The 12,096-nt window shown below is 47.4% G+C and overlaps 1 pseudogene; it reads right to left on the reverse strand.

Moving 5' to 3' along the window:
* Positions 1-625: 625 nt before the first annotated feature.
* On the reverse strand, positions 626-2,822 carry LOC136319673 (uncharacterized protein C11orf91 homolog; annotated as a pseudogene).
* Positions 2,823-12,096: the final 9,274 nt, after the last annotated feature.

Raw genomic sequence — 12,096 nt, forward strand, 5'->3', positions numbered from 1 at the left:
TTTCCCTATTCTCTTTTTTCTTTTAGTATATTATCATTTATGATACCATACTATGATTTACCTTTTTTTAATATTTTCTGTGTCTCCTCCACCTCCAATTGCAAGAGCCAGGAGGGTGCCTGAGACAGAATAATCTCTCAATAATTACTTCTTGAATATATTAATTTTGAGGAAGAACTGTGGCTTTGATCAGATTATCTAAAAACCACTAAAAAACAAAACACTTTCAAGGACTAAACATATTGGAAGACAAACAAATCCTCTCTTCCTGTCCATGAAGAGCCCTTCTGAGGAGACACACAGCAGCAAAACCAAATATATACTGCTCTTGTTTTCCGCATTACCACAGCCCCTGACTTGGCAGTGCTGGGAGTCCCCTAGCCTGCTGGGGACCCTGGATGCTGGCAGGGCAGTAGCTTCCAAAACCCTGTGAAGAGCACCCGCAGCAGCAGAGAGACCATGAGACCTACCACAGGAGTTGGCACTGTATGTGGACTACATGTTGGAGGAACAAGAATAAAATACAGAACAGAAAACAACAGTTTTTGAAATGACAAAAACAAGACACACTATCTAAGCATTAACACCTAAAGAGGTAGCTACCCAGGCTTTGGTGGGCAGCTCCTCAGGAGAGAGAGGCTGACTTCTTTCCAGGCTGCCTAGTCTTCAGTCCTTGTAACTTTTCATCTTTCAGTGCCTTCAAGAACTTATCTGCAGGAGAGCAATACAAACTTAGCTGGAACGGAGAGAGGGTTGTTTTCCAACACTGCTAAAGCATATGTGTGCTCCCTGCATGAGCCCCAACCCCATTATGATCCAAGAGGGGCGGGTAAAACAATCCCTAATAGCCAAGGCCTGTGTAAGTGGTGAATATATAGTTGAGAAATCCAGGACTTAGAAACGTCCAAGTGTTCTAGGGATTGTTTCCCTCCCATTACCATGGGGAAGAGGACATTACAAAATGCCTAATAAATCAGGGACCCACAGCCACATGAAGCTAAACATTTAGGTTACTTCATACCTCCCTTCCCTGTGTGATAGGGGGCTCAATTATTCCTGTTTTATACAATAATGGGGATTGTCTTTCAAAAACCATCTGCCTCTATCCTGTGGTCAAGTGCCAGCCTTAGAATGAGTGATGGGAAAGACAGTCTGCAGAACAGCCCATGGCTACTCAGTATTCTACACGGCAATGGGTTCTCTAGGGGTAGATCTGGACTCAATCATTTTACTCTCCAACAGGGAGGACCCAGTCAGCTTGCCTGCTACAGGGATCCCACCCACTTCAGCACATCTGGTCTGACTGGCTAAGATCCATAAGACTTCCAACCTAGGATCACATGGCAGAGTCCAGAGCCTGGTGAGAGAGCTCTGAGTGGTGGGAGGGAGGTCCGGGGGAGGCTGCTTCCAGCATTGAGAAGTGGAGGCTCCCAAGGCCCCTCAGTGAATGTCCTTGGGCCTACTGGGCCTGGCACAATTCCCATCTGCGCTGGACAGACACTCCAACTGACCCTCACCTACTTCCCCACTTTTCATTGGGACCCCAGTTTAAGGAAAACTCGAGATCTCAGGTTTCTAGAGAGGGGCTGTCTGTGGTGGGTGAGTTCAGGGGCAGTAGTATTCCTGTGCAGGAGGCTTTAAGTCCAGGAGGTGGGTTGTGGTGCATGACGTTTCCAGATTTGGGGGTTCCAAGTCCAGATTACAGAAAGGGCTCAGGATAGAGGGTGGATGGAGTTGGGACAAAAGGGTCCATGAAGTCCAGATCTGTGGTGGGAACAGGAGTCCGTTAAAATGCAGGATGAGGAGTCTGGGTTCTGGGGGGAACGACTTGGCAAATGAGACTCCTGGGTGTTGAAGTCTGAGCCCGAGACCACATTGCGGGGGAGGGGATCAGGGGACGTGGAGCCCAGCAGGGAGCCAAGAGTGGGCTGGGTCGCCCCGGGGAGGTCACGCACAGCGCTGCGAATCGAAGCCGTCCCCAGTGATGGTGAGCAGCTCCAGCTCCTTAATCCGGATCTCCAGCTCGCACAGCTCCTCTGGCTGGGAGGCCGAGGCGAGCCGGGAGGTCGTGCGGCCCGGGACCCGGGGCGAGGCAGCCACCTCGGGGTCTGGCGGCGGCGAGTAGAAGAAGCGCAGAGGCTCATAGGGGATGGAGGCCAGGCCAGACGGCCAGGGCGGGGGACAGGGACGCTCGCTCGGGGGACCCAGGCCGGGCGGCGGCGGCGGCGGCGGGAGCATCAGAGCCGGGGGCGCCTGGGGCAGGGACAGGCTCCCCGCCGCCCCACCAGCCTTCAGCGGCACAAAGAGCTTCTTCCAGATGTTGAAGTCGCTGAACGGGGACGAGGAGATGCCGCGGTCATAGAGGGATGGGAAGTAGAGGGGTGGGGCTGGCCGCTGGCTCATCGTGGGGCTCTGGCGGCCGCGCCGCCCTTTTGAATCTTTTAAATGGCAGTCTGCGTGGGAGGAACCCCGCGCCCGGAGCCTCGTGCGGGCCTCGGGTGCCTGGGTTCTGAGGTTCCACGGGCCACGCCCAGGGAGAGCGCGACCCCACCCTTTCTCGTTAGCCCCGCCCCAACTGGGCGGGTGTCTAAGGATCTTCAGGCCACGCCCAGAAAGTTGCCCCGCCCATTGGCCGCAGGCCCTTCCCCTTCCCCCTGGAGAAAGGCACCTGGAGAGGTGAGAATTGGAAGTCCCCCAAGCGCGCCCTAATGTGTCACCCAATCTCTTGGTTTCTGCTTCGCCAGGGGATCTTCTCACCTGTTCACCTGTTCCACCACAGCGCCCCCGTTTCTCCAGTCCCCGACTCTCCAGCCTCCTCTCATGACCCCTAAATTCCACAAGCCTAGCTGCTGAGCTATCACAGGCGACCATGGCCTCATTCAAAAGCATGAAGCCAGGAACAGGCCAGAACTGCAAGAGGAAACTTTCTTCAGTCTTCCTTTCCTCTTATGAGAAGGAAAAATCTTTTCTTCTTACAAACCTGCCCCCTGCCCCAGCTGCCTTCCCTTATTATCCCTTGATATAAAAAGGTTTGGGGAAATGAGTGTCTGACTTCGCATTCTCTACGACCAGGAGGCTGACAAAGGAGAAAAGGGTTGATTGAGAATGGCTGTGAGAGCCGATGCATGTTTCTACCAAATTTTCCAGTGTTGTGGCAGAGTATGCAAAAAGGGACGCTGGTGTGTTTGTAATTGATCTGAAAAAGGGTAACTTCACTTTCCTGTGAACCCACCCCAAATGGCCCACACCCTTTCGTTATGAGTAACTTGGATGCTCTTTCCATGGGACATTACCAGCCCCCTTACAGGAGGAGCCAATATTAGTCAGACTATGGTAAGTTAAATCTCTTTGAAAGTCCCTTCCATTGATCATTTATGTGAATGAACAAAGATAGGTGGGAACCAGTGTAGGCTGTGGCCAGTTAAGATCTGAGTCAGTACCAGCTTCACTTCTGACTCATATATGTGTGTGTGTGTATGTGTGTGTGTGTGTGTGTGTGTATATATATATATATATATATATATTTATATTTATATAATGGGAAACAAGGAGTCCTCAATTCTTGTCTTCTTGAAGGAAAGAATTTAGTCAAGAGACAAAGTGCAGCAAGTAAAGCAAGAATTTATTGGCTGAGCCTGACTGTTGGTAATGCAGTGGATTGAGAGTCAACCTAGGATGCTGAGATACCAGGTTCCAAATTCCAAGGTTGGCCACTTTAGTGCAGAATTATCTGGCTTGAGTGCAGGTTGGCCAGCTTGAGTTCAGGGTCGCTGGCTTGAGCCCAAATATTGCTGACTTGAAGCCCAAGTTTGCTGGCTTGAGCCTTAGTTCGCTGGCTTGTGCAAGTGGTCACTGGCTCGGCTTGAGCTCCCCAGTCAAGGCACATATGAAAAGCAATCAATGAACAACTAAGGTGACACAACTATAAGTTGGTGCTTCTCATCTCCCCCTTCCTGTCTCTCTCCCTCTCTCTTTCTGTCAAAAATAGAAAGAGAAGGAGGAGAAGGAGAAAGAGGAAGAGAAGGATGAGGAGGAGGAGGAGGAGGAGGAGGTGGGGAGGAGGAGGAGGAGGAGGAGAAGGAGAAGAAGAGGAGGAAGAAGAAGAAGAAGGAGGAGAAAAAGAAGAAAAAGTGAAAGAAAGAAGAAGAAGAGGAGGATGATGATGAGGAGGAGGCATTTATTGGCAAGAATCAGGAAAGTCGGAGAAAGGGGGGCTTTGAGGATAGGTCAGGGGGTTAGCCTGGGACCAGCTGCTGCTGCCCATTGTTCCCCTGGTAGCAAAATTTTGGGCTCTCTTAGAGCTTAGGAGAAAGAGAGAAGCAAGTAAAAAACACCTGTGGGTAAGAAGAGGAAGAGGAGGGGAAGGTGCAGGTGTGCTCCCAGGAGGGAGAGCAGGTTGGGTCCTGTCCTAAGGGCTTTTAATGGTGGAAATCTTAAGAGAGTATCTCAATTGAATATTCATCAGCTTTCCAGGTGTGTCTTTTTAGGATCAGGGTCTCCACTGAATGGTCAGTGACAGGGCAGGGGATCATTAGTAATTTGAGCTGGTCCTGAGGTCAGCAGTGGCTTCGTTTATCTAGTTTTACTACTTTTCTAGGGCCTGGAGCTGAAACACACTGAGGCTTAGATGTATTTGATGCGGATCAGAACCTAACTGTTCTGGGGGCGTAAAGCCTAGGGGCTATTCTTCTGCCATTTGGTTCACTCCCCTCTACGAGGGTGGGGGCAGTTAACCTGCATGACTAGCAACATGCCAGGGAAGGAAAGGTCAAGGGAGAGTCCGAACTTCTTGACCAGTGATATGCTAGTGGAAGAAAGGTCACCCTGGAAATGAGATCCTTGTTTTTCCAATTTTGCCCATTGCTAGGCACCTGGGACTTTGCCCTGGTAATCTGTGACTGGCCTATAAGTACTTATCCTGCTCATGTCTTTCTAACGGCTACCACATCTATAGATGTTGTGTGTATGTGTATAGCAGCAAAGGGAGTCAGACATCCAAGCTGGATATCTTTGGGCAAATTGTTTGACTTCTAAGTCAGCTTTCTGGAAACTAGAGATTAGAGAACAGGCTGCTTCCAACAGTTGTTTGTGATGACCAGACAGAAGACAGATGGAGTGTGTGAAGCTCTTGTAAACTTAGAAACTCTGTCTAAATGCACCTATCTTCACTGAGGGGCTTGTCTGATACTAAGATGCTTCTTTTTCCTTAACTGGATCCAGCCCAAGGACCCTATAAATTGAGCCTATAATGGGACTCAACAAATATTTGAGAACGTCTAAAAATAGTTATGCGTCATAGGAACTGACAGGGATCAGAATATACCACCCCAAAATATGCCACTTTGGCATAAGGATTATTTGAAGTTGAAGACAACTGAGAAACAGAAGATTCAGGAGGAACCTTCTGTCCTCCTTTCTGCCTAAAAGCAGGGGTGTCAATTTCCCTTTGTAAAGGTACCAGCCAGCCCAGGAAGAGGAGATGACTCTTCCCTGCGATGGCACTGACTTGAGTCTGTATAACAAACTTTTCTAAACAACCCTCCTCTTCTGAAAGTCTCCCCCATGTATTTTCCTTCCTGTATTGTACATCCCCTAGAGGCCCAAATCCCTTTTCCTTTGTCTTCTTATTGGTCCACAATTTATCACCCTTTGTTAAAACTCTCATTAAATTTATCGGGGTGACATTGGTTAATAAGATTATGCAAGTTTCAAGTGTATAATTCATCTGTACACTGCATTGTGCGTTCACCACCCAAAGTCAAGTCTCCTTCTCTCACCATATATTTGACCCCCTTTTCCTTCCTCCGTCCCCCTTTCGCTCCATACTGTTGTCTGCATCCGAGTTTTTGTTCATTCGTCTTGTTTGTTCATTTGCTGATTTCTGTTTTATATCCCACAGGTGAGTGAATCGTATGGTTCTTGACTTTTTCTGTCTCATTTCACTTAGCATGATATTCTAAAGTTCCATCCATGTTGTCACAAATGACAATATTTCATCATTTCCTAGCTTAGTATTCCATTGTTTACCAGATTTAGAATCACTTAGTTCCTCTCCCTTTGCATGTGAAATCCCCTTTCAAACCCCTTGACTTTTTTCCCTCAGGGAGATGGATTTTGGCTTTCTCCCCGTCTCCTTGTTTGCCTGCCTCTCGAAAATAAACTCTTTCTGTGTTGCATACCCGCTGCTTTAGTGTCGGTCTTACTGTGCGTTGGGCATCTGCACTTGCGTTTGGTTACACTTGCTCCCCTGGAGGTCCCCCCCCGCCCATCACTTCAGCTCTGCATCTGGACAGAACACCAGCGATCACACCTTAACCAGATTCTCTGCCTCTTTAGGGGTATGTCACAACTGGCCTGCCTGCCTTGGCTCCACACAGCTTGTACAAACATGTATAGCTTGTGGCTTGGAATACAAGAGTTGCTATGGAGTAAATATTTGTGTCCACCTCCAAAAGTCATATGTTGAAAACCTAAGCCCAAAGTATTAGGAGGTGGGGCCTTAGGGAGGTGATTTAAGTCATGAGGACAGAGTCCTCTGGGGTGGGATTAGTGCCCCCTGTAGGGAGACCCCAGAGGATTCCCGTGCTCTTTCCACCGCATGAGGACAGAATGAGAAGACCGCCATCTATGAACCGGGAGGTGGGTTCTCCCCAGACACCAAATATGCTGAAGCCTTGATCTTGGACACCTCAACCTCCAGAACTGTGAGAAATAAATGTTTAAGCCAGCCAGTGTATGGTATTTTTTATTACAGCAGCCTGAACACACGAGGACAAGAGTCGCGTTTCAGTCCAGGACTCTGCGTGACCCTGGGGAACTCACGTCAGCTCCCAGAACCTGTTTTCTGCGCTAGAAAGTGCGCACAGCAGCTACTTCACAGGGTTGATGCATTTGATGAAAATATGTAGTAAGCAAAACCTGGGGCACATAATGGGTGCTCCATAAAGTGTGATTATGATTATTAATCAATTGTACATGGAATCCTTAATTCACCATTAAGCCCTGGTGAATTGATGAGGAAAGTAGAGGAGGGGTGTGGGGGGTCCCTCCCTGAACACCTAACCCACTCCAGATAATTTAGCAAGCCCTACACCTTAAAAGCTGATCACCTGTTGTCCTAGCTGAGCACACGGATATTAAATACAGAGAGGCTACTGCATGCCGCACTGTCTTAACTCGTTCTATCATTCTAACAACCCTAAGCAGTAGGCGTTATTACCCCCAGTTTTGGAGGCCCACAAGGTCAAGTCATTGCCTGAGCTCCGGTGACTGGTTAGCACCAGAGCTGGAATTCCTCACACACAGTCTGGCCCCAGTGCTCAGCCCCGTGGCCACTCCTCCTCCAGCCTCCCAACAGTGCCCCTGGCTCCCCGGGCAGGGCCCACTTTCGCGTTCCCTTGCTGGCAGGGGGCTGGCTCTAACTAGAAGTTGTTTGTGTCAAACTTCAAGGCTTTAGCTATTCTGGGAAACACTGGACAGTCTTTTCTTTATTCCTTATCTGAATTAAGCATTGTGATGGTCAGGGGCTGATGGCCCACACATTCCCACCTCCCTCCACAACTTCAAGAAAGTTTCTAAAAGATACAGTCCAGCCCTTATTTTCGCTTCCATTGGCAGATGTTTTCCTACGCACTTGCAGAGTGAGCGAATTTTTTAATAAACTGAAGCCTGAGAGGCAGTTTAGTGGAATGGAGAGTGCAGGGGCTTAGAAGATGGAGAGCTGAGTTTTCTTCTTTTTTTTCAAGTGGGAGGAAGGGAGATAGAGAGACAGGCTCCCACATGTGCCCCAACCGGGATCCACCCAGCAACCCCCACCTGAGGCTGATGCTCTGCCCCTCTGGAGCCATGATCACAACCAAGCTATTTTTAGCACCTGAGGTGAGCCTCCACAGACTCCTCCATGCCCAGGGTCAATGTGCTTGAATTAATTTAACCATGGCTATGGGAGGGGAAGAGAAAGAAAAAGAGAGAGAAAGGAGGGGTAGGAGTGAAGCAGATGGTGCTTTGCCTGTGTGCCCGGACTGGGAATCAAACCCAGGACATCCACATGCCTGGCCAACGCTCTACCACTGAGCCAACCGGCCAGGGCTGAGAGAGCTGAGTTTAAGTCTCATCAATTAGCATCAACCAGCTGTGCCAACTTGGGTAAAATCATTGTTGCTAACACTTGAGTGACCACTTACTCTAACGTGTTCTCATGTTATCCTGGGAACTTAGAGGGTAGGTCTGTCAGAATTTTCTGCTCAGAAGCAACAGAGGTTGAGATTGAGATTTTATACAAAGGGCAATGAGATAGGTCATGGAACTGAAAGCTTAAGGGTTAGGTTTCAAGGGTGCAGAGACCAGGGCAACTTTAGGGATGCAGGGTGCAGGAAGGAATCAACAGCCTCTTCAGTATGGCCACTGCAGTGGTAAACACTGTTGGCTGGCTATTCTCAATGACTATTTTTAGCCCCTTTCCCTGTGGCCTTCGCCTATAGAGGCTGGAAGAATGAAACAGTAGCATTGCCAGTCTTCCTCTCTGCTAGGGGTGGCCATGAGACATCTCCAGCCAGAAGATATGACCAGAAAATAGCTGGGAGCTTTCGGGACAATTTTTTCTTTCCTAATAGGAGGGAAAGAAAGAACAGAAGCTATCTCTTCAATCTTGTCATCTTGCCTAGAACATGTGCGATGCTAGAATGTCTGCAGTCACTCTGTGATCATTAGGGAAAGAGCAAGCACATCACAGACAATCCACGGAGACATTGCTGAGCCGCTGAACCAATGCCAGTGGCTGCCTACCTTCAGACTGTTTATGCACGAACATCAGACTGTCTGATTAAGCTATGCTAAGTTGAGTTGTCACTTGCAGCCTTCCTGAGAGACTCACAGCTTCGACCAAAAAATATTTTCCAGTCCTTGTACAACTCCATTCAATTAACATTGCCCATCGTTTGGCTAGAGGAGGGTAGGACACTTTTATTAACAGTCCCCCAAGAGTGTGCTTATAGGCTAGAGTGATTCCCCAATAGATAATTACAGTTCTGTTGTCAGAAGGGAAGGGGAACAGATGCCAAGTGGCTAAAAATCAAATATCCATTATGGTAGGTGCCACTGTTACAACTGATGATGGCACAGGGGGTCAGAGTGGGGAACTAGTATCCTTAGAGCTAGTCAGTGACAGAGGCACGAAGAAGGACCCTTTACAACTGTGCTGCAAATCGACTGCATTTCAGGAAAGCTCTGAAATTCAGAGAGATCTTATTGAAAACTTAAAATAAAAAAAAAAATCATTCAATTAGAATGGTAAATAGACTGCATTGGATTCTAGTTCTACTGGTTTAAATGATGCAAATTAAAACATATACAGCACGGCCTAGCGTGCGGAGGACCCGGGTTCGATTCCCGGCCAGGGCACACAGGAGAAGCGCCCATTTGCTTCTCCACCCCTCCGCCGCGCCTTCCTCTCTGTCTCTCTCTTCCCCTCCCGCAGCCAAGGCTCCATTGGAGCAAAGATGGCCCGGGCGCTGGGGAATGGCTCTGTGGCCTCCGCCCCAGGCGCTAGAGTGGCTCTGGTCACAACATGGCGACGCCCAGGATGGGCAGAGCATCGCCCCCTGGTGGGCAGAGCGTCGCCCCATGGTGGGCATGCCGGGTGGATCCCGGTCGGGCGCATGCGGGAGTCTGTCTGACTGTCTCTCCCCGTTTCCAGCTTCAGAAATATATATTAAAAAAAACAAAACAAACAAAAAAAAAACATATACACCAAATAGAGATGTTTATGTATCTGAATAAACTGATTGGAAAACATGAAAAAAAATTTTTTTTTTAATCTCAAAGTTACTTTATCCACATTATATATGTTATTTCCATTCCAATCTTTAACGTATTTTTAACTTCTTCCTATAACTTAGGAGAAAGAATGGTTTAATTAGCAATTGTCAGTTAGCTCTTCTCAGTAGCAGTTGTGTCTCAACTAGTTCCAGCAACACAAAAGGGCTGAGGGAGTTGCAGTACGAAGGGACCTTACTGATTCCAGGGGCAGCTGCCCAACACACAGTTCCAGTCAGTAAAGTGGGTAGGGAACAGTAATTTTTAGACACTGATGGGTTTGGGTCTAGACAATACTATTCATAGTTACGGAGAAAAATTAAGTGAACTCATATATACAGTGTTTAGAATAGTGCCTGGCACACATAAGTCCTCAGTTCATGACCACTACATTCCCTGTTGAAAAGTTTAGTGCCAGGTCCCATTTTATGTACACTTATTACAGTTTATTAACTACAGTGTTAAGTTCCAGTTCTGGCCGTAGCAACATATCACATCAACACATTCCAGTAAGGGCCACTACATCGATGATTTCGGTTGATTGATATTGATGGATATATCTGTATAACCTACAGCCAGACTGAGTGGGGTTAGTTAAGCCAGAATGAGCACTAGTTGTATATATAAAACCAACACACTGGGGTTGGCTAACTGGCATAGAGCCAATAATAGCAAGGATGGGAATGGCAGCAACCCTAGGGAAGCTGATCACAGAAAAGAAGCTCCTCACTCCACAACCCCAGAATCTTGATTCCCAGTTCAGTACAGTTACCCTCTGAGGGTGCATGCTGTCATGCTGTCTTCCTCCCCCAACCTCCCAGAGGCTCTGGACCTGTGCAGCCGCTGGGGGGAAGGAGCAGCTTACCTACAGCACACCCACAGACACCCACCTAGATGTACTTTGGTCACTTATTTTTACTTCAAAATAATATGTGTGAATAAACAGGAAGCTTTAGTTTAGATAAGTAGACGTTTTAAGGTGCTGTTATAAAGCTAGTAGCTGTGGGCGTGGTCAGTGCTTCCTTGGGCAGAAAAGGTGTTATTAAGGAAAGAGTCACACCTACTATTTTGTCATGGAACACAGAATTAAAGATGATGTGAGGAAAAACACTGAGCCAGTAGGAAGCAGAGAGCACCAAGGTAATGCTAGGCTAGGATGAGGAAGCTTTTATTTATCTATGGCATCAACAGAAAACTGGTACTGCTCAGACCTCCTCTTTCATTGGGCAGGTTGCATACACTACCATCCTTCTGGGCCAATGACCATTCTCATGCATTTGATCAGATTTTCTTATGTTTTCTCCTTTTTATTGAATTTATTAGAGTGACACTGGTTAACAAAATTAGACAGGTTTCAGGCGCACAATTCTACAGCACATCATCTGTACACTGTATTGTGTGTCCAGCACTCCAGTCAAGTCTACATCCATCACCATTTATCTACCTTATCCCCACCTCCACCTCCCCCCAGCAATCACCACTGCTGTCTGTGTCTATGAGTTATCTTTTCCCCCTTTTTTGCTCAATCCCTCTAACCCCTTCACTGACCCCCCACCCCGAACAGCTGTCAGCCTGCTCTTTATCTATGAGTCTGTGTCTATTCTGCTTGTTAGTTCATTTTGTTCATTAGAGTCCACATATGAATGAAACCATATGGTAGTTCTCAATCTCTGAATGGCTTATTTCACTTAGCATAATGCTCTCCAGGTCCATCCACGCTATTGCAAAGGGTAAGATTTCCTTCTTTTCTATGGCCAAGCAGTACTCCATTGTTTATAAGTACTACGGATTTTCTCTCCACTCACCTACTGAAGGGCAGCTGTATATATAGGATACAATAGCTGCTTCCAAATCTTGGCTATGTAAATAGTGCTGCAGTGAACATAGGGGTGCATATATTCTTTCGAGTTAGTGTTTGGATTTCTTCATATAAACATGTAGAAGTGGAATGGCTGGGTAATAAGGCAGATCCATTTTTAGTTTTTTGAGGTGACTCCATACTGCTTTCCACAGTGGCTGAACCAATATGCACTCCTATCAACAGCACACAGGGTTCCCTTTTTTCCACATCCTCACCCAACACTTGCTGTTTGTTCATTTATTGATGATAGCTATTCTGACAGGTGTGACATGATATCTCATTGTGGTTTTAATTTGCATTTCTCTGATGATTAGTGATGTTGAGCATCTTCTCATAAGTCTATTGGCCATCTGTATGTCCTCTTTGGAGAAGCGTCTATTCAGGTCCTTTGGCCATTTTTTAAAAATTAGATTATTTTGGTG

The sequence above is a fragment of the Saccopteryx bilineata genome, chromosome 1, assembly GCF_036850765.1.
Source record: "Saccopteryx bilineata isolate mSacBil1 chromosome 1, mSacBil1_pri_phased_curated, whole genome shotgun sequence".
NCBI lineage: Eukaryota > Metazoa > Chordata > Mammalia > Chiroptera > Emballonuridae > Saccopteryx > Saccopteryx bilineata.